The sequence below is a fragment of the Rhinatrema bivittatum genome, chromosome 6 (assembly GCF_901001135.1).
Source record: "Rhinatrema bivittatum chromosome 6, aRhiBiv1.1, whole genome shotgun sequence".
Lineage (NCBI taxonomy): Eukaryota > Metazoa > Chordata > Amphibia > Gymnophiona > Rhinatrematidae > Rhinatrema > Rhinatrema bivittatum.
In genome coordinates this window covers 210,126,859-210,149,964 of record NC_042620.1, presented here as the reverse complement: position 1 = coordinate 210,149,964, position 23,106 = coordinate 210,126,859, and the positions used below count along the sequence as shown (strand labels likewise).

General features: G+C 46.3%; 1 protein-coding gene across 1 annotated transcript in view; it reads left to right on the top strand.

The window, feature by feature from the left end:
• HTR2C (5-hydroxytryptamine receptor 2C) overlaps positions 1-23,106 on the top strand; it is a 248,788-nt gene that overhangs the window by 172,742 nt on the left and 52,940 nt on the right. The gene's annotated exons all lie outside the window — the stretch shown is intronic.

Sequence of the window (23,106 nt, the reverse complement as noted above, 5' to 3'; positions counted from 1 at the left end):
CCCTTATTGTTCTCTATTTGTGAGAGCTGAACATCAAAGCTCATAGACACTGAGTAGATATGCAGTCATCTCCTCATCCCCAATTCTTAACCTCTGTGCCACTGAGACAAACTTCAATTCATTCAGATCTGCAGACAAATTCTTTAGAACGTTCGCAGTTAGCATTCAGGCCCTGCAGGCATCATGGGTGGGCATTAGAGATTATTTCCTCCTTATTGTGCCCCCACCACCATCACCACAACCTCTGTGCTAGCAGGATAAGGTTACTGTTGGCTGCCTCCTAATTGGGCAGCAGTGTTTCTAAATTGTTGATAATGAGGAGAGTGAGGGTATAGTTATAGATTCATATTAAAAAATGATTATGGAGGCATTAATGCAGAAAGAAGACATTACAATAAGCTTTACCTGGCAAAAACTGAGTTTTATTCTGCTAAATCTAACCAGTTAAAAATCAAAATCTGGCCCCTCTAGCCAACTAAATTTGTGTGAGTAAAAGAAAATGTAGTACACATTAAGGGGGGGATTTTAAAAGGGTTACGCGCACGAGCCTATTTTGCATAGGCCCGGTGACGTGCGCAAAGCCCCGGGACGCGCGTATGTCCCGGGGCTTTGTGAAAGGGGCGGAGGTGGGATCGAGGCCTCTGGCACAGTGGCTGTGCCGGGGGATCACGTGCCGGCACTTGGCTGGCAGGGGCAGGCACAATTTATGAATAAAGGTTAGGTGAGGTTTTAGGTAGGGCAGGGGGGTGGGTTAGGTAGGGGAAGGGCGGAAGGAAAGTTACCTCCGAGGCCGCTCCGATTTCGGAGCGGCCTCGGAGGGAACAGGGAAAGCCATCGGGGTTCCCCTAGGGCTCAGCATGCGCAAGGTGCACTAGTGTGCACCCCCTTGCGTGCGCCGACCTCGGATTTTATAGCATGCGCGCATGTTTTAAAATCGGGCGCACAAATGTACCCCGCACATAGGTTTAAAAATCCGGCCCTAAGCCTTTTAAAAAAGGGGCCAGTTTGCGGCATTCCCAGAGTGAATTTTCAGAATTTAGCCAGTCAGTGTGAGATTCAGCACGAGAAAAACCAAAAAAATAAATAAATAAAGGAACCAAAACAAACTATTGGGGGCTGTACATCCTTACCACATAATAAAAACATTGAAATAATTTAAATTGTATTTCATTTCAGAATATAGGATAACACAATACAATCATTTTCCTGCATGCATGACTGGTGTATGTGTAGCCAGCATGCTGGTTGTACATAATTCTTCAGTTCTGCATTATGGATGATATTAGGTGACATCTTCTTAGTCTGACAAAATTTGTCATCCATCAGTAGAAGAACAATATTCATCTTGCTGTTTTCACTTATTTTTATGCTGCTGAGTCTCTCCTACTGTTCAACAGTCAAATAATTTATGCACTTAAAACTGACTTTTAATTTCATACATCCAACTGGTTAAAAATGCTTCCCTCTTCCCCTGTCCAGCTAAAATCTGTCAGCATAGAATTGCTGTGTGCCAGACATAAAAAGGGGTGGAGCATGTCCAAGACAGGGTTTTTCAAATGTAGTCGCTCATTGACTGCCCTAAATCTACCCGCACAAGTTTTGTGTGGTTAGGTTTAACTAGATATTCAGCTGCAACTTTAAGCTGGTTAGCTGTGGCTAAATATCTGATTAAAGTTAACCAGTTAAAATCACCACTAAACAATGCTTTAATATCTGCCTCGTATATAAAACATTATTTTAATTGTTTTACCATGTTAAACCAAAGTGTACCTTCAGGATGGGGTAAAATTCTATAATTAGTAGGTAGGGCGAATATTTTATTCTGTTACATTACTGGCGTGGTTGTGACCAGCAGATAGTTTGTTCTTTCATGCTGAGAAAAAGAAAGTACTTGAGTAGACTTTCTAATTTCCTGATTTAAAAAAGTTGGTTAAAATGTGACAGTATACTAATCAGAGCTGCACTGTATAAAACTCAGCAAGCACCTAGACAATAGTCACTGATACTGTACTCACTTAGGGGTCAACTTTAAGACTCACGGCGCGTCCATGTGTGCACAGTTCTCGGCACACGCACATGGTCGCCCCGATTTTATAACATGTGCGTGTCGCTACATGCATGTTATAAAATATGTTGTCCACGCGCACATGCACGCCGGATTTTAACATCCGTGTGCATATGTGGCGGCCCGCAACTCACGTGCGCAGTGAGGGAACTTTCAAATTACAACGGCAGACTAAGAGGGAACTTCCCAACTCCCCCTGCCTAACCTTCCTTCCCTTTCCCCTCTCTACCCTGACCCCTAACCCATACCTAGCTACACCAAATTTTTTTATTTCACTACTTACTGCTCCTCCGGAGCAGCTTCCCCGGGACAGTGTCTATGGCGCTATCCCGTCCCGACCCCACCCCTCCCCAACCCCGGCCTGCCCTTTCTGAGAGGACCGGAAGTGGCACTTTGGTGCGTAACGAGGGTTACGCGCGTGGCCAGGCCCTTCCAAAAATGTGCACAGCACGCACAAGCCCCTGTTATTTACCTACGTAGCCCTTTTAAAATTGGTCCGTTAATATGGAGCACTGACAGGAATTTCTTTAATAACTAGGCAGCCCGGACATCCATGATTCTATCCCACCCCACCCATCCCATCCTAAATCTCCCGCTGGTCACCTTCCCTCCGCCGTCATCATGCCACCCCTCCGGGCCAATTGAATGGTCCGGCATTGGGGCGTACTATGATGATGTCACCGCACCTGACGCCGGAACAACCAGACCAGCGTCACGAGCCGCACCTCTCGAGGGATGAAGGAGCTCCACCTGTGATGTTAGCTGGATGCCACCAGCGTCATTACAACCCACACGGAGAGAAGGGAGAAGGGAGAAGGGAGAAGGGAGAAGGGACACCCCCCCCCCCCCCGTCCTACCATGCACCGGATGCCGCCAGCGCCATTAAACCCAGGCAGAGGGAAGAGGAAAGGGTCCCCCTCCCTACCGTGCACCACTGGTAAGCCTGGCACAGCAGGGGTGGCGCCCGCACAGATGCATCAGGCACCCGATTATTCGCAGCACCAGCACATCCATGCTTGAGGGCCGCCCATTTCTGCCTGGTAGCCCTTTTCTTAAAAGAGATAAACAAAAACAAAAACAGTATTTTCTGAACTTTCTCATCTAAAGAAGTCATGCTCCTACTATCATTATTTTAACGGAAACCTCTATACAAGAAGGAAAAAAGTATTTGATAAAATGGTTTAATATCCATTTCCAATAAACTGATCCTACAAACTAACCTGTCCTGAGTTTTGAATTCTGGTGGATGATGATTTTATGTAATTGTGCTACAGATGAACAAACCTTACGCTCTAAAGCATACCAAGTCACACCAAGCTAGACGTATGTTGCCTGTTCATTTTGGTTTGTAATTCATTTGGAAAAGAACTTGAAGATTCAGAATAATTTGTAACTGCCCCTGCCTTATTGCTTATCAAATATTGCTGCAGATTCAGCATTTCTTCCACATGCAAAGTTTGCATTGTAAATGTTAGTACAGAAATAATAGCTAAAGTCTATAACTTGGATGAAGCGGGCATTGAGTGTAAACCTTGTTCCCCCGCCACACACACACACACACACACACAAAACGCTCAAAGGGGCCGATGCAATATTTTGGCGCAAAAAGCGGGCGCTGAACAGTCAGTGCCTGCTTTCTTAACGCGCCATGCAATATTTAAATTAGGGGGTCGCATTAGCAAGGAGATCCCGAGTGCATCAGCTGTCCGCCGCACAGCCAGGGCTTCAGGAAAGGGACGTTTCTCAACTGAGCGTCTGTTTCCTGCACCCGACTGTTGGCACTTTTTTTTAAACTTTTTTTTGTATTAAATTACTTTAGTTTTTCCTCCTATGTAATATTGCAATGATATTAAGTAGGTGACAGTACAGAAAAGCAGTTTTTTCTGCTTTTCTGTACTGGTTTAACGAGCGCTCAGCTATTAACGCCTGCTCTTAGACGCACATTTTTTTTTTTTTTTGCAAAGGGAGTGAATACTTAATAGCCTCATTCACATGCATTTGCACGTGATGAGCGTGATTAGATTCACTTTGTGTTGGACGCTATTGCATAAGGGATTAGTTAGCACCTCTACAACCTGCATCCAACTGCGGGTTAAGAGTGCGTTCGGCTGAGCGCACTGTATTACATCAGCCCCATAGTATGGGGTTGATCTTAAAAGCCCTGCGTGCGTAAATCCTCCTGGATTTGCGCGCGCAGGGCACTCGCGTGCCGGTGCGCCTATTTTGCATAGGCCGCCGGCGCGTGCAAAGCCCCGGGATGCGCGTAAGTCCCGGGGCTTCGTAAAAGGGGCAGGAGGGGGCGTGTCGGCCGGCCGGGGGTGTGTCCGGGGGGCATGTCTGGGGTCAGGGGGTGGTCCGAGGTGGGTCCGGGGGCGTGGTGACAGTTCAGGGGCGGGCCGTGAGGACGGTCCCGATTCCCCCGGCACTGCAGCCTGTGCCGGGGGATGCAGAGGTGGTGTGCCCAAGTTACGCCTGCCTCAAGCAGGCGTAACTTGTACAACAAAAGTAGGGGGGGATGCGGAAGGAAAGTTCCCTCCAAGGCCGCTCTGATTTCGGAGTGGCCTCGGAGGGAACGAAGGCAGCCTGCGCAGCTCGGCGCGCGCAGGCTGCCGATTTTGCGCAGCCTTGTGCGCACCCACCCAGGATTTTATAAGATACACGTGTCTACGCGCATATCTTATAAAATCCTGCGTACTTTTGTTTGCGCCGGTTGCGCGTACTTCTTAAAGATCTACATCTATGGTTTTACAAAAGTCTGTAGTTTACTGTGAAATACCACACAACCCGAGCCCAGAGAAACATAAACATTATAGAATTTGCTCTTCAAATCCCCCACTCCGCTTCCACAACACCACACCCCCAGTGGCATGCTCAAACGTCAATCATATAATTTGATACTCATGTTAAAATACCATATTTTACACTTAGATTAACAAAAATAGAACAGTACTGCAGTAAAGGCATATTATACTTGATTAAATGTGTGTCTGTTATGCATATGTTATGTTATGTTATGTTTATACTATTTTTTACTTTATTCTCAAGTTAGATTTTACTTGAGATGTGTATTGTTCCGGCAATCGTTTCTGGTTTCGTTTCCGGTGCCCTCTTAAAAAATGGTGCGGGCCATCCATTGCTCCTACCATGTGACAGGGGCCAGCCAATGGCACTGATTGCCCCATCACATGGTAAAGGCAAAGGGCCATCGGTGCCATTTTGATTAGTGACAGCCAATGGCCCAAGAGAGGGACATTGCTCCTGGGACCCCCGCTGGACCACCAGGGACTTTAGGCAAGTTTTGAGGTGGGGGGGGGGGTCAGGAGGGTGCGGGATTGTAAATAATTAGATCTGAAGGGTTGGGGTGGGTTTGGGATTTTTTCTTCTATGTGCCCTTTCTCACCCCCCCCCCCCCCCAAATGATAAGAAAGCCACATGAAATATCATGGGGTTTTTATATCATATTCTGGGATCCCCGATACATGCCGAATTAAGAAATATCGTACGATATTTTAATTCGTCAAAAAAATGATGCACATCCCTAGATTGTACTAATACTGTTTTTGATATTAAATTAGTTTTATTCCATCTTATTTTTTAAAAAGTAAATATTAGATTTATATTACAGAATTGTTTTATATTTCTAAATTTTTGTTATTTTAAGGTCGTTTTAATTTTAACAGTGTACTTTACTATAGTCGATTTCTGATATGTTAAATTTTAAATGGTTCAACCAGATTGAAATTTTTGATTTATATTGTTTAACCAATTTGTACACCGTCTTGATTTTTTGTCAGACAGATGGTATATAAAATAGAAAAATAGATAAATGCTGAGTTACAGTCCTCCAAATATGCCTCACCCCATCGCATCCCAGCAAGGGTGAGTCTACAGCCTGAGCTGTAGACTCAGGCTGTAGACTCAACAACTTATAATATTAACAAATGCAATTGGGCTCAGGTTTCCACCTCCAAAACTGCAACAATACAACTGCATCTTAACAAACATACACATCAAACAAGAAAAACAGGGAGGGAGGGAGAGAGGGAAGGAAGAAACCACCGTCCCACTGCCTCTTTCCGTTGAACTGATCCAAGGAGCCCACAACCCCCACCAAATAATCTCATGTGCTGGGAGAGCCAATTAAAAAGCTGTGGTTTACAAAAATAGTAAACAAAATACAATGGCTCCCCCGGCATGGCACCCCCACTTACACACACATCGAAGAAAAACAAAAATGGGGAGACTGGGCCCCCCAGCCTTGTACTAACATGGGTAAGGTGGGAACTGTCAACCTCGTTTTCCCCCTTTCACAAAAACACAACCCTCAAAGTATGGCTTTACAAAAGACCGCAGTTTATTGCAAAATACTACTCAACCCAAGCCTAGATAAACATAAACATTATGCAGTGCGCCCCTCAAACATCCACTCTGCTTGCATACCATCACACTTCCAGTGTCATGCTGAGTTACAGTCCTCCAAATATTCCTCATCCCACCGCATCCCTGCGAGGGTGAGTCTACAGTATGAGCAGCCACCCCCGCTGCTCAACAACCGCCTTGTGTAGCAGATCCCCTGCTATACAAGTCCCCCCCCCCTCCTATTGCCACCCCCTTAACAATTTACAATATTAACAATTGACAATTTGGGCTTGGGTTTCCGCCACAGAACAAGGACAACATAAGTTGCCCTTTTTCCCCCATACTGCAGCCCTACCACATCATATTCAACAACTTTTCAAGAGCTTCCTGAAGCATGTTCTTAAACAAGTCCAACCCCACATCTGACAAATGGACTCCATCTGGCCTATACAACCCCTCGCAAACGTCCCACACCTATTCATGCCTCACCCAATAACCACCTTGGTCCTCTACCCACCTCCCATTTTGCCTATTCACTTTCTTAACTCCATGCATCATCCTTCAATTTGAATCTCACAATATTATCAGACTAACCCATCCTTGTATTTGGCACCTTGTTCATTATGCATCCAAAGTCCTTTCTTGCATGGCAACAAATTTCTTGCAAGAATAAATCCCCATGTTGTTGCCCCTGAGATGCACCAAATAATTTCCGGTACTCCTCACACCCTTACCAACCCCAAAACCACTTTCAACAATTGATCTCACATCATTCCCCAATTGCCAAACCACCGGATCCGAATCCTCTTCACTTGTAATCTCAGATGTTCCCCATACAGCCTCTGTGAAACCATTTGATGAACCCAATGAACAAAAGAGTGGCCCACAATCCAGGCACACCCTCTGTAGGTTCGAACCCTCACAACTCTGGAAAACAACCTATAAAATGCATCAGTAAACTGATTCATCCTTTACCCCATACATCACATCCTCACGTATGATGCAAAGATTGCCTCAGATTGCCACCTCCCAATTAACTGAATTAAATCCTCTGACAACCCCATCTCAGAGGCCGTTATAGCTACACCAATAAGGAAAGAACGTGTCCTATATACTTCTGCATTCCATCCCAAACTCAAAACCACCAATAGCAACACCTGCTCAAATTGAAATCTCATTAAAGGATACCCATCCTCATGTACCAAAACTGAACCTCCCATTGATGGCCTCTCCCTTGCAAAAGCTTGTGCACTACACACTGGAGAAGTCAAAACATCCAACATAGGAACCAAAGTAACCATTTGTCCTCTGTCTTCCTAATCCACCTTAGATCGGTGGATCCAGAAATGCACGCAATCCCCGAATATCTAAACATTATCCATTAGGAACCCTGCCCCATGCACATTTTCCCTGGAATCCACCACAATTCCCCGACTTGCATAGCCCCAAAAAACGTAAACACGAAAGCCTCCCGAAACAGTGCCACTTCATAATCTGACCAACTCACTTCCCCCAAGTGCCCGAGATCAGCACTAACTCATCATACTTAATTGGCCATCTTTTATCCTCTACCCACCCCCCACCTCTGACTCATCCACCTAACAGCTGCTTTACCGTAAAGCTTCCAATGGGTTCCCCATCATCAATCTTTTGAAAAAATGAGAATCCCGCAATGTGCGACCAGTTGACATAGAATAACCACACTGTCCAGCCCACAAAACATACTTAATGATGTCACCATCATACACGTAATCCCCAGACCACCTTTCAAGGTATGAAAAATGTGAAATAGTACCTCTGCTCATCATGTACGATGCCCACGTTGCCGGTGCCACCAACGACCTAATCATTTTCCACACTTCACCAGGTCAAAACTCAATAAATGATCTGGAACTGCTGCTCCCCTCTCATCTGCCTAGGCTGCCAAATGCTGGAAGATGTCCCACTTGCAATGATAAACAGCATCAGTGATTAAATTGTCCACCCCCAGATCGTGTTTGTCCGTAGCTGAAACATTCCAACTCAGACACAACAAAACCAGTTCTCACAACAGTGCTGACACTTGCTCACACTTAGCCAACTGCCTATTTATAACTTTAATCATCCCCAAATTGTCACACCAGAAGACAACCCTCCTGTCACATAGTCAATCACCCCATAAAGTTAATGTTACCATGACAGGGAACAACTCCAGGAAGGTTATGCTTTTTGTAATTCTCGATTCCTCCCACCCCACTGCCCAATGCCCCATTCACCACACTCCTATCCAATATAACCCAAAACCAATACTCCCAGCTGGAGTAGCTGAGGCAGACAGAGAGGTATATTAAAGAGACCTGCAGGGTCATAGTAGCCAAGTCCCAACTTCAGACTGGCAGCCCTGGTGCTGCCTTGGAGGAAGGTGGTCTCATGATCGGAGAGCATCAACCTGGTGCAGCAGGAAAGGATCCTGTAGCAAGGACCTGCTCTCCAGGTGGTACATTGTCCTTTCGCACCGAGGATGTGTCTCCAAGGCCTACTGCCCAGGAGGGAAGGGTTAGATCAGTCATCATAGTTGGTGATTCAGTTATTAGGAATGTAGACAGCCGGGTGGCTGGTGAGCATGAGGATCGCCTACCTGGTGCAAGGTTGGCAGACCTCACGCGTCACCTAGATAGGATTTTAGACAGTGCTGGGGAGGAGCCGGCTGTTGTGGCACTTGTGGGCACCAACGACATAGGAAAACTTGGGAGGGAGGTTCTGGAAGCCAAATTTAGGCTCTTAGGTAGAAAGCTTAAATCCAGAACCTCCAGGGTAGCATTCTTTGAAATGCTTCCTGTTCCACGCGCAGGTCCCCAGAGGCAGGCAGAGCTCTAGAGTCTCAATGCATGGATGAGACGATGGTGCAAGGAAGAGGGATTCAGTTTTGTAAGAAACTGGGGAACCTTTTGGGGAAGGGGAAGTCTCTTCCGAAGGGATGAGCTCTACCTTAACCAGGATGGAACCAGGCTGCTGGCACTAACCTTTAAAAAGGAGATAGAGCAGCTTTTAAACTAGAACAAAGGGGAAAGCCGACAGTCGCTCTACAGCGCATGGCTCAGAGGGAGGTATCTTTAAAGGATACTAATGACGCATTACAATTAGGGCATCCCAACAGTGAGGTTCCAATAATTAGAAAAATAGTCCAAGTGCCTGTAACTAAAAACTCACCTGAGCTAAAAAATTCTAACTTATCCCTATCAATAAAAAGCAGAATGAAAATACAAACAAAAACACACTTTGAAATATTTGTATGCTAATGTCAGAAGTCTAAGAAGTAAGATGGGAGAATTAGAATGTATAGCAGTGAATGATGACATAGACTTGATTAGCATCTCAGAGACATGGTGGAAGGAGGATAACCAATGGGGCAGTGCTATACCGGGGTACAAATTATATCACAATAACAGAGAGGAGCACCAGGGAGGCGGTGTAGTGCTTTATGTCCGAGATGGCATAGAGTCCATCAGGATAAACATCCTGCAAGAGACTAAGGGCCTCATTTTCTAAAGTATTGCAGGCCTGCGATACTTTAGGTAATGAGGGGCAGGGGGCCGAAATGGGAGGAGGTCCTGCGCTAGCCGGCCGGTTTCAAACCCAATAGCACCACCAAAGAAGGTGTAGCTATTGGGCGCGAACTAGGACGCAAAAAGGGCCTTACCTTTTCGTCATCCGCGGCGTCTTTGCAAAGTTGGCCCCGGTGACACCCCGACTCCTCCTCTTCTGGGGCCGACTCCGCCCCCATCTTGGTATCACACGCGATAAGGGACTTTTTGCGTGTGAGCCGTCTGGAAAATAAGGCCCTAAATGCACAATTGAATCTTTATGGGTAGAAATCCCTTGTGTGTTGGGGAAGACTATAGTGATAGGAGTATACTAATGTCCACCTGGCCGAGACAGACAGTGAAATGCTAAGAGAATGTAGGGAAGCTAACCAAATTGGTAGTGCGGTAATAATGGGAGATTTCAATTACCGTAACATCAAATGGGAACCAAAAGTTTTTTCATACAAAAAGCCTAAATGAAGGTGTCAGCAAGCCTGATGTGTATCTTCAAAGAAACCAACCTGCCTTTTAATAATTCACCTTCAAAAAATTATTATTTTTATTCAAACAATCATCTTTCTTCTTTTTTTCTTTCATTTCTTATTTTTATAAAAGTAGTCACATAGGATATTTAAATGTCCTCAATCCTCAGAGTCTATACTAGTGACTAGTGTGGGTAACTGTTCTGACTCCCTCTTTTTTGTTAAGATTTCAATTACCCCAATATTGACCGGGTAAATGTATCATCGGGACATGCTAGAGAGATAAAGTTCCTGGCTGGAATAAATGATAGCTTTATGGAGCAATTGGTTCAGGAACCGACAAGAGAGGGAACAATTTTAGATCTAATTCTCAGTGGAGCACAGGATTTGGTGAGAGAGGTAACAGTGGTGGGGCCGCTTGGCAATAGTGATCACAATATGATCAAATTTGAATTAATGACTGGAAGGGGGACAGTAAGAAAATCCATGGCTCTCACGCTAAACTTTCAAAAGGGAAACTTTGATAAAATGAGAAAAATAGAAAAAAACTGAAAGGAGCAACTACAAATATAAAAAGTGAGTAAGAGGCATGGTCATTGTTAAAAAATACCATACTAGAAGCACAGTCCAGATGTATTCCACACATCAAGAAAGGTGGAAGGAAGGCAAAACGATTACTGGCATGGTTAAAAGGTGAGGTGAAAGATACTCTTTTAGCCAAAAGATCTTCATTCAAAAATTGGAAGAAGGATCCAACAGAAGAAAATATGATAATGCATAAGCATTGGCAAGTTAAATGTAAGACATTGATAAAAAGACAGGCTAAGAAAGAATTTGAAAAAAATTTGGCTGTAGACGCAAAAACTCACAAAAAAACATTTTTAAATATATCCGAAGCAGAACGCCTGTGAGGGAGTCAGTTGGACCGTTAGATGATCAAGGGATTAAAGGGGCACTTAGAGAAGATAAGACCATTGCGGAAAGATTAAACAATTTCTTTGCTTCAGTGTTTACTGAAGAGGATGTTGGGGAGATACCCTTACCGGAGAAGATTTTCATAGGTAAAACTTCAGATGGTCTGAACGAAATCACAGTGAACCAAGAAGATGTGGTAGGCCTGATTGATAAACTGAAGAGTAGTAAATCACCTGGCCCGGATGGTATACACTCCAGGGTTCTGAAGGAACTCAAAAATGAAATTTCAGACCTATTAGTAAAAATTTGTAACCTATCATTTAAATCATCCATTGTGCCTGAAGACTGGAGGGTGGCTAATGTAACCCCAATATTTAAAAAGGGCTCCAGGGGCGATCCAGGAAACTACAGACCAGTTAGCCTGATTTCAGTGCCAGGAAAAATAGTGGAAAGTAGAGATGTGAATCGTGTCCTCGATCGTCTTAATGATCGATTTCGGCTGGGAGGGGGAGGGAATCGTATCGTCGCCATTTGGGTGTTTAGAGTATCGTGAAAATCGTTAAAATCGTGAACCGGCACACTAAAACCCCCTAAAACCCACCCCCGACCCTTTAAATTAAATCCCCCACCCTCCCGAACCCCCCCCCCCCAAATGCCTTAAATTACCTGGGGGTCCAGCGGCGGTCCGTAGCTAAATTGGGGGAAGGGGGAGGGCAGGAAAACCGGCACACTAAAACACCCTAAAACCCATCCCCGACCCTTTAAATTAAATCCCCCACCCTCCCGAACCCCCCCAAATGCCTTAAATTACCTGGGGGTCCAGTGGCGGTCCGTAGCTAAATCGGGAGAAGGGGGAGGGCAGGAAAACCGGCACACTAAAACACCCTAAAACCCACCCCCGACCCTTTAAATTAAATCCCCCACCCTCCCGAACCCCCCCCCCAAATGCCTTAAATTACCTGGGGGTCCAGCGGCGGTCCGGAACGGCCTCCTGCAATGGAATCGTGTTGTCTTCAGCCGGCGCTGAACGACCTCCTGCAGTCGATCTCCTGTCGGCGCCATTTTCCGTACGGAAAACGATTCGCGGCAGAAAATTGCTCCCGGACCCCCGCTGGACCCCCAGGGACTTTTGGCCAGCTTGGGGGGGCCTCCTGACCCCCACAAGACTTGCCAAAAGTCCAGCGGGGGTCCGGAACGGCCTCCTGCAATTGAATCGTGTTGGTCTATGGCCGCTGCCATTTTGCGCCGCCATTTTGCAAAATGGCGGCGCAGAATGGCGCCAGCTGAAGACAACATGATTCAATTGCAGGAGGCCGTTCCGGACCGCCGCTGGACCCCCAGGTAATTTAAGGCATTTGGGGGGGGTTCGGGAGGGTGGGGGATTTAATTTAAAGGGTCGGGGTGGGTTTTAGGGTGTTTTAGTGTGCCGGTTTTCCTGCCCTCCCCCTTCCCCCGATTTAGCTACGGACCGCCACTGGACCCCCAGGTAATTTAAGGCATTTGGGGGGGTTCGGGAGGGTGGGGGATTTAATTTAAAGGGTCGGGGTGGGTTTTAGAGTGTTTTAGTGTGCCGGTTTTCCTGCCCTCCCCCTTCCCCCAATTTACGATTTTTTGACGATAAATCGGGGGAATTGGTATTGTATCGTGGCCCTAACGATTTTTGACTATTTAAAATATATCAGACGATATTTTAAATCGTCAAAAAACGATTCACATCCCTAGTGGAAAGTGTTCTAAATATTAAAATGACAGAACATATAGAAAGACATAGTTTAATGGAACAAAGTCAGCATGGCTTTAGCCAAGGCAAGTCTTGCCTCACAAACCTGCTTCACATTTTTGAAGGAGTTAATAAACATGTAGATAAAGGTGAACCGGTAGATGTAGTGTATTTGGATTTTCAGAAGGCGTTTGACAAAGTTCTTCATGAGAGGCTTCTAGGAAAAGTAAATAGTCATGGGATAAGTGGCAATGTCCTTTCATGGATTACAAACTGGCTAAAAGTCAGGAAACAGAGAGTAGGATTAAATGGACAATTTTCTCAGTGGAAGGGAGTGGGCAGTGGATTGCTTCAGGGATCTCTATTGGGACCCATACTTTTCAATATATTTATAAATGACCTGGAAAGAAATACGACGAGTGAGGTAATCAAATTTGCAGATGATACAACATTATTCAGAGTAGTTAAATCACAAGCAAATTGTGATAAATTGCAGGAAGACCTTGTGATAACTGCAAAATTGGGCATCCAAATGGCAGATAAAATTTAATGTGGATAAGTGCAAGGTGATGCATATAGGGAAAAATAACCCATTCTATAGTTACACAATGTTAGGTTTCATATTAGGAGCTACCTCCCAAGAAAGAGATCTAGGCATCGTAGTGGCTAACACATTGAAATTGGCGGTTCGGTGTGCTGCGGCAGTCAAAAAAGCAAACAGAATGTTGGGAAATATTAGAAAGGGAATGGTGATAAAAACGGAAAATGTCATAAGCCTTAGTATCACTCCATGGTGAGACCGCACCTTGAATACTGTATACAATTCTAGTCACCGCATGTCAAAAAAGATATAGTTATGACAGAGAAGGTACAGAGAAGAGCTACCAAAATGATAAAGGGGATGGAACAGCTCCCCTATGAGGAAAGACTAAAGAGGTTAGGACTTTTCAGCTTGGAGAAGTGATGGCTGAGGGGGGATATGATAGAGGTGTTTAAAATATGAGAGGTCTAGAATGGGTAAATGTGACTTGGTTATTAAGTCTTTCGGATAATAGAAGGACTAGAGGGGGAACTCCATGAAGTTAGCCTGTGGCACATTTAAAACTAATCGGAGAAAGTTCTTTTTCACTCAATGCACAATTAAACTCTGGAATTTGTTGCCAGGGGATGTGGTTAGTGTAGCTGGGTTTAAAAAAGGATTGGATAAGTTCTTGGAGAAGAACTCCATTACCTGCTATTAATTAAGCTGACTTAGAAAATAGCCACTGCTATTACTAGCAACTAGGGATGTGAATCATGTGCCCGATTGTTTTAACGATTGGGTTCGGCTAGAGGGAGAAAAAAATCTGATCGGGAGAGATGTGAATCGGAATCGGTTATGATTCCAATTCACATCGCTAATTTTTTTAGTGAGGCCCAAGCCGATAAAAAAATACCCACCCCAACCCTTTAAAATTGACCGCTTAGCTTCCCCCACCCTCCCGAACCCCCCCAAAACGTTTTACAAATACCTGCTGATCTAGCGGAAGTCCCAGGAGCGACCTCCCGATCTTGGGCCGTCGGCTGCGCTAATAAAAATGGCGCCGATGGCCCTTTGCCCTTACAATGTGACAGGGTTTCCTTGCCATTGGCCGACCCCTGTCACATGGTAGGAGCACTGGATGGCCGGTGCCATTTTTAAAGATGGCACCGGCCATCCATTGCTCCTACCATGTGACAGGGGCCGGCCAATGGTACGGATACCCTGACACATGGTAAGGGCAAAGAGCTATCGGCGCCATTTTTATTAGTGGCAGCCGACGGCCCGAGAATGGGAGATCGCTCCCGGGACCACCACTGGACCACCAGGAAATTTCAAAAATGTTTTGGGGGGATCGAGAGGGTGGGGGAAGCTAAGGGGGCGCTTTTAAAGGGTCAGGTGGGGGGTTTTTTTATCGGGCCATCGGCGCCATTTTTATGAGTGGCAGCCGATGGCCCGAGAGCAGGCGATCGGTCCCAGGGCTTCCATTGGACCACCAGGTACATGTAAAAAGTTTTGGGGGGGTTTGGGAGGGTGGGGGAAGGTAAGGGATTAGTTTTAAAGGGTCGGGTGGGTTTAGGGGTTGTTTTGGTGTGCCGGTTTTCCAACCCTCCCCCCAAATAATTCCCTTTAGTGGACACTATCCCGATTAACGATTTTTTCACGATAAATCGGGGGAATTTCTATTGTGTCACACTCTTTAATGATTTTTGACGATTTAAAATATATTGGATGATATTTTAAATCAAAAAATGATTCACATTCCTACTAGCAACAGTAACATGGGATAGACTTAATTTTTGGGAACTTGCCAGGTTTTTATGGCCTGGATTGGCCACTATTGGAGACAGGATGCTGGGCTTGATGGACCCTTGGTCTGACCCAGTATGGCATGTTTTTATATTCTTATGCTTCAGAGTGAAGCTTCAATTCTTAGTTAGAATCCAAGTCCTCCTGCATTATGCAAACACCATTAAGCGATTCCAAAAATGACACTCGTACTCCCAACTCATCCCTAATTTTCCTAGAAACCATAATGAAATTGTGACCCACCTTGATCCCCAGTATCACCACCAATAACCATCTTATAAAAGCTCTATCCATAGGGATTACACGACACGCAAAATTAAGAGATCCAATCAAAGACTGCATCTGTCGCAAAGTCACCTTCTAGGCAACCTGTACTACCCAGACCAACTCCCTAAACTTCTGTACTTTCGCCACTAGTAAACAAGAAACCATACTATTCAATTCTAACTCAATACCCAAGAAGGTAAGCCTGTCCACAGGCCCCTCTGTCTTATTATACGTGATAGGAATCCCAAACAAAGCCACCACCCACATAAAGCCCACCAGTAACTCACTGCATAACTCTGACTGTCCTGGCCCCATGAACAAAAAATCAACCAGATAATGCAAAATGCTGTCGCTACCCATGAACTGTATCGTAACCCACTACACAAACATTCTAATAGTTTCAAAAAGAGCACAAGACACCCTGCAACCCATAGGCAAACAGCAATCTATGAAATACTGACCCAAAAAAGTAAAACCAGCAAATGAAAACTAGAAGAGTGAATGGGCAACAACTGAAAAGCCGCCTCAATATCAGCCCTTAGCCATCAAAGCGCCCCTACCTGCTCTACACACCAACAACACCACGGCATCAAATGATGCATACTTAACCGAACACTCATCGCTAGGCACAAAATAATTCACAGCAGAACCAGATGGATAACACAAATTTAAAATTAGTCTATACTTGCCCTCCTCTTTCTTGGGTATTACCACCAAAGGTGACAAATGCATACGCTCATAAGGAGGATGAGAAAAAGGCCCAGCTATTTGACCCAGCTCCAATTCAAGCTGCAATTTATCACCCATGACATTGGCAAAAAGACCAACAGACCTGGAATTTCTCATCCCTCCCCTGTACCCCGGCCCCATGTATGGAATTTCAAAATCTTCCCCAAAAACCCTTCTCCAACAGTGACACCACCTCCCTATCGGGATATTTTGCTAACCACCCCTTCATTGCTTGTTATCTAACCGGGGATACAACCTTTTGCATTAAAACCTCACTGCCTCTTCTCCCAGTGCTTCCAGTCTGATCCTGACTGCATTTGGATGCTAGGTGGCTCCTGCCGCATGATGAACAGGCATGGCGGAACTTGCAATTTGAAAACATACATGACGCCTTGTTAAATCTCCAGTAAACATCGGAGCCCCGCCTTGCAACTTAGTGGGGACTCCTGAATTACCACTACCACTGACCCATGAAAGGAACTCTACTGTACCCCTCCTCTCCCACTCCCCGAATCTTTCCCTGCACCCCCTTGTGTCCCCAGCCCTGTTCCCTGAACCTTTGCCTGTACTCACTGACACCTTGTTGGTCATTTGAATAAGCCAGAAGTGAATATCCTGCATACCCCACAACATAAAATGGTTCCCCGCCATTTTGTCCCTAAAATGCTCATCATAATTGAGCCAAGCCCATCCTTCATAATCTCTAAGCACCCCAATGATGCTGTCTGCGTAAGCCAACAAAGCACCATACTGTGATGGGTCAAAATGCCACACTAAGCTCGCAAGGCGCAGAAAGCACCTAATATTCACAATATTCTTCGAAACCTTCTTTACCGACTTTCTCTCCTTATTCTAATTTTTTCTTTTCTTCTTTCCTTTTTTGTCCCCCCCTTCTACCATCCAATAATCTAAAAAAAACATACCTGCGCTTTCTTATCCTCCTCCTAAGCCCTCTTGGCACCTTCTCCCATAGCTCAGTCAATGATGTCAAAGCCAGGTGACCCATACCCTGCCTAGGGCCTACCCCTACCTATCTTGCACTCCTGGTCTCTGGTCACCCGAAAAAGAAGACGAAGAAGAAGAATCTGAGGATGAGGAGGAAGAACTGCAAGGTCTCATCCTTTTTTTTAGTTCTGCTCTGTCCACTCTCTGAAACTAAACATGCCTCACATGCCACTGGTAGGCTTCTACTGGTACCTGTGCCACTGTCCACCACAGCCGACTGCCCTTCGCCACCCTCCATCTGTTCCTCACTCCTCGTAGACTCTTCCTGCATTCTCCATGCCTCCTGCCATGAAGTCCCTGGCTGCGCAACTCCACCGTCTGCTCCTGAAACAGTAAATGCAGAGCCTGCCATACTGCCCCTCGATGCAGAAGCCTCTGACCCAGAAAATGACCTACTCTGCCTCAACACTTTACCGAGCCCTCCCATCCCCTATCTCTCCTCCTACCAGCCCTGTACCCCATTGCACCACATTACCCATGCCGTTACAATACTCAGCCCTATTCCCCACTGGCCACCTACCCAAATCTCCCCAACCCCAAAACCAAAACCCCCTCTGAGATCCTCCCCAAGGCATGCCACTGTTTGATCCTGGAAAACCACTTCCAAGAAAGACCTGACTATTGGGGAGGAGGGCAGCCAACGCCACCCCCCCCCCCCCCCCCCCCCCCCCCCCCCACACACACACACACACACCAATCGGAAAGATTAGCCTGCGACTCATTCCCGCCTCAATAGAACTCAATGGTTTTCCTCTTTAATAACAAATTGTCCACAAAGAAGCTCGAAATCTGAATGGTATACCACCAAGACGGGTGTACCTCAAGGATTATCACTCTCTGCACTATTATTTAATATCTATCTGTTACCATTGTGTCGCCTTTTAGCTGATCTTAATCTAAATTTCAAAATTTACGCAGATGACATTCAGTTCACCATCCCTTTTTCTGAATCTTGGTCTAAAACCTTTGCTTTATTCCAACTATACTTATCAACAATAAAAACCTGGCTTTCACACAACAAACTAAAATTAAATGCTTCAAAATCAGAGTTAATCTATTTGTCCACAGTACCGGACTCTATTCACCAACCTCCACAAAGTTTTACATTTGAAGGGCAATCAATACCTAAAAAGCCACATGCAAAAAATCTAGCTTTGATTATTGACTCCAGACTCTCAATGACCAATAACATATCAGCCACAGTAAAAAAAAATCCTTTTTTAAATTACATATGTTAAAACAACTAAAACCTCTGTTACTACCTTCAGACTTCCGCTCAGTCACATAAGCTTTAATTCTAACAAATTTAGGCCTGGATTTATCAAAATGTGGTAAATATCACATGTGATAGAAAAAGGGGTATGTTTTTTGGTAATAGGAAGTTTAATGCAATTTGTGCTAATACCTATTTGAAGAGCTAAGTTACTGCAAATAGAGAGAGAGGGAGAGAGAGATAGTCTCTCTCTCTCTCTCTAAAACATTACAACGGATGATACAGCCATAACACAAGCTATCATACAGCTTAATGCTCCTGAAAACATTGTAGCTAAAATCAGTATTAAAGCCATGTGATAGGTTTTCACAGAACAATAAACCCAGCCCACCCCTAACTCCTCCTCTTTTTCGGATTTGCATCGCACCATACGATATGGTGCTATCGCATGCGTTAAGGGCTTATTGCATGCATTAACGGGGCTTTTCACATGCGATAAGCCCTTAACCCATGCGAAAATGTCTTAACGCATTTTGATAAATGAGGGAGTTAGACTACTGCTATTCATTATGGGGTAGATTTTAAAAGGGTTACGCGCATAAGTTATGCACGTAACCCTTTAAAACCCCCCTGCGTGCGCCGAGCCTATTTTGCATAGGCTTGGCAGCACGCGCAAGCCCCAGGACGCGCATAAGTCCCGGGGCTTTGCTATAGGGGCGTGTTGGGAGGGCGTGTCGGGGGCGGCGTGACATTCGGGGTGTTCCAGGGGCGTGGTTCCAGTCCGGGGGCGTGTCGGGGGCATGGCCGAGGCCTCCGAAATCGTTCCCAGGCCAGGGAATCGCACGGCGGCGGCCAACCGGGGCAGGCGTAACTTTCATGATAAAGGTGGAGGGGTGTAGATAGGTCTGGGGGGGTGGGTTAGGTAGGGGAATGGAGGGGAATGGAGGGGAAGGTGGGGGGAGGCTGAAGGAAAGTGCCCTCCGAGGCCGCTCCAATTTCGCAGTGGCCTCGGAGGGAACGGGCAGCGCACGCAGGGCTCGGTGCGCGCAAGGTGCACAAATGTGCACCCCCTTGCGCCTGCCAACCCCGGATTTTATACTATACGTGCGTATCTTATAAAATCCAGCATACTTTTGTTTGCGCCTGGTGCGCAAACTTTTCTAAAATCTACCCCTATATTTAGGTCTACCCACTTCAACTATTCACTAGGGATGTGAATCGTGTCCTCGATCGTCTTAACGATCGATTTCGGCTGGGAGGGGGAGGGAATCGTATTGTTGCCGTTTGGGGGGGTAAAATATCGTGAAAAATCGTGAAAAATCGTTAAAAAAATCGAAAAATCGAAAAACCGGCACATTAAAACCCCCTAAAACCCACCCCCGACCCTTTAAATTAAATCCCCCACCCTCCCGAACCCCCCCCCCAAATAACTTAAATAACCTGCGGGTCCAGCGGCGGTCCGGAACGGCAGCGGTCCGGAACGGGCTCCTGCTCCTGCATCTTGTCGTCTTCGGCCGGCGCCATTTTCCAAAATGGCGCCGAAAAATGGCGGCGGCCATAGACGAAAAAGATTGGACGGCAGGAGGTCCTTCCGGACCCCCGCTGGACTTTTGGCAAGTCTCGTGGGGGTCAGGAGGCCCCCCACAAGCTGGCCAAAAGTTCCTGGAGGTCCAGCGGGGGTCAGGGAGCGATTTCCCGCCGCGAATCGTTTTCGTACGGAAAATGGCGCCGGCAGGAGATCGACTGCAGGAGGTCGTTCAGCGAGGGTTCCGGCGCCTCGCTGAACGACCTCCTGCAGTCGATCTCCTGCCGGCGCCATTTTCCGTACGGAAAATGGCGCCGGCCATACGCGTATGGCCGGCGCCATTTTCCGTACGAAAACGATTCGCGGCGGGAAATCGCTCCCTGACCCCCGCTGGACCTCCAGGAACTTTTGGCCAGCTTGTGGGGGGCCTCCTGACCCCCACGAGACTTGCCAAAAGTCCAGCGGGGGTCCGGAAGGACCTCCTGCCGTCCAATCTTTTTCGTCTATGGCCGCCGCCATTTTTCGGCGCCATTTTGGAAAATGGCGCCGGCCGAAGACGACAAGATGCAGGAGCAGGAGCCCGTTCCGGACCGCTGCCGTTCCGGACCGCCGCTGGACCCGCAGGTTATTTAAGTTATTTGGGGGGGGTTCGGGAGGGTGGGGGATTTAATTTAAAGGGTCGGGGGTGGGTTTTAGGGGGTTTTAGTGTGCCGGCTCACGATTCTAACGATTTATAACGATAAATCGTTAGAATCTGTATTGTATTGTGTTCCATAACGGTTTAAGACGATATTAAAATTATCGGACGATAATTTTAATCGTCCTAAAACGATTCACATCCCTACTATTCACCCCTTGCAACTTCTCCAAAATGCTACAGCTCAGACCCTGTTTAACTTATCTCGGAGAGAACATATTACACCGATCCTCCAACAGCTCCATTGGCTACCAGTATTCTATCGCATCACCTATAAAACTCTGTCAATTATCCATAACTTGTTATACAATGCTAACTCAATTTGGCTCTGCTCTCTTCTAAGAATATACAAACCCACTAGACAACTTTGATCCATGGACAAATGCACACTAGAAGTACCAACTGTAAAAATCGCAAGTTTAGCGCTGACTCAAAAGCGGGCCTTCTCTGTTGCAGGCCCGATACTGTGGAATTCTCTCCCGGAACAAATTTGCCTCACCGTTAACACTAAAGAATTTAAGAAAGCTCTGAAAACTCACTTAACCAGCAGCCTCCCAGCAGACATACGCTCCCAACCTGAAGACCCTTTAACACCTCCTCTCCCTCCAAAACCTTTAAGAACAGGTGTCTGACCCCCTTTTCCAATCTGACCCTCATTCTCTGCCTGCCCCCTCTCAGCTGCCTCCGGCCCTTCCTCAGCTACCTTACTGCAGGCAATGGCCTTTCTCTTGCTTTTGCTACCATGCTTCACTCCTTTCCTAACCTCCGCAACTGGCAAACCACAAGGCTCTCCAACCGATACATGGAAGCCAGCCCCAGGGGATGAGTCACTACCCTGACCCCCCTCAACCACAGCCTCCTGCCCACCCCTGGCCTCACTCCCTGCCCAACAGGAACTTGGGAAACCTCAATGCCAATTCCCACAGGCCAGGTCAGGCCTGACATCTCTTCCCCTTCCCCTAGAGCCAAACCACTCTCCAGCCAGACTCCAAACGAGGAATCAAATGAAAGAACTGCTCCAACCTCCTTCCTTTCCCTACCAGGCCCCCCCAAATGATATGCACCCTTACCTCCACCTCTTCCTGAATCAATTCCGGGCCACTATCTCCCAACTCCCCACTCACCGCTCGACCTCCCTCCTCAAAAACGCGAACCCTGGGAGGAGGAAAACTGTCCCTGGCAACTAGGCCATCATGCCCTGCCCCCTTTCGCCTGGATGCATTGGCACTTGCCTGCACTTAGGATGCCACAGCACCTCCATGAACCACTTCCAATAAGCGCTGCTCCTCAGGATGACTCCCTGCCTCATGATGACTGGGAGCAGGAAAACACCCAGACTGCACCACATCGCAACGCTGGCCTCCACCTCCTCCCTCTTTTTCTTAGACCCTTTCCCATCATAAGCCACATGAACGTAACCTGAAAAACAAAAGCCTGGACAAAATAAAAAAAAACAACCACCCCGCTGCCTCTCCCTGTCGAACTGAACCACGGTGCCCGCAATCCCCACTTAAAACTTCACATGTTGTGAGGAGCCAATCAAAAAGCTGCAATTTACAAAAATAGTAAATGAAATGCAACGGCTCCCCCGGCACAGCGCCACCTACACATGTGTTGAATAAAAACAAAACAGTGCTGAAGCTCCTCTCGCCGCCATGTTAATGTTGGCAGGGGGTTACTAGGCAACCCCCTCCGACTTGTACATATTCCCTTATAATTAATTTCTTCCATTGTTATTTATTTTATTTATATTCCACCTTTCAGACACTTCAAAATTATTTATTTGTACAGAAAAAAGCCATAAGCACATTTTATTACTACTATTTCCCCCCTAATATTACAAATTGCTTTCTCTAAAAAATACCTTTCACTTATTCATGCCATATTCATGCTTTCCATGCACCTATTTCATGCCTGCAAAGCAAGTGAAGATTTCTCTCTCAAGACCTGGCTCATTCAGATGGAGTGATTAACACCTCCTTCTAAAAGCTCAGCAGACCCAAAAATGCAGTCCCTCTGAGAAAGACCTGGCTGCATTGACCTCAGATATAGCATGAACTATCAGTCCAGAACTGCTGAAACCATCTGAGTTGATGAGACCACTTATGAAGGAGCAGAGGGTTGTTCTGTTGGACCAGACAGGAAGAGTGGTCCAGGCATCAGAACAACTTCTGCTGGTTTGAGCAGTGCTTTTCGGTCAACTGAGCCTGGAGAAGCGAGGAAGATCTTGCCAATGG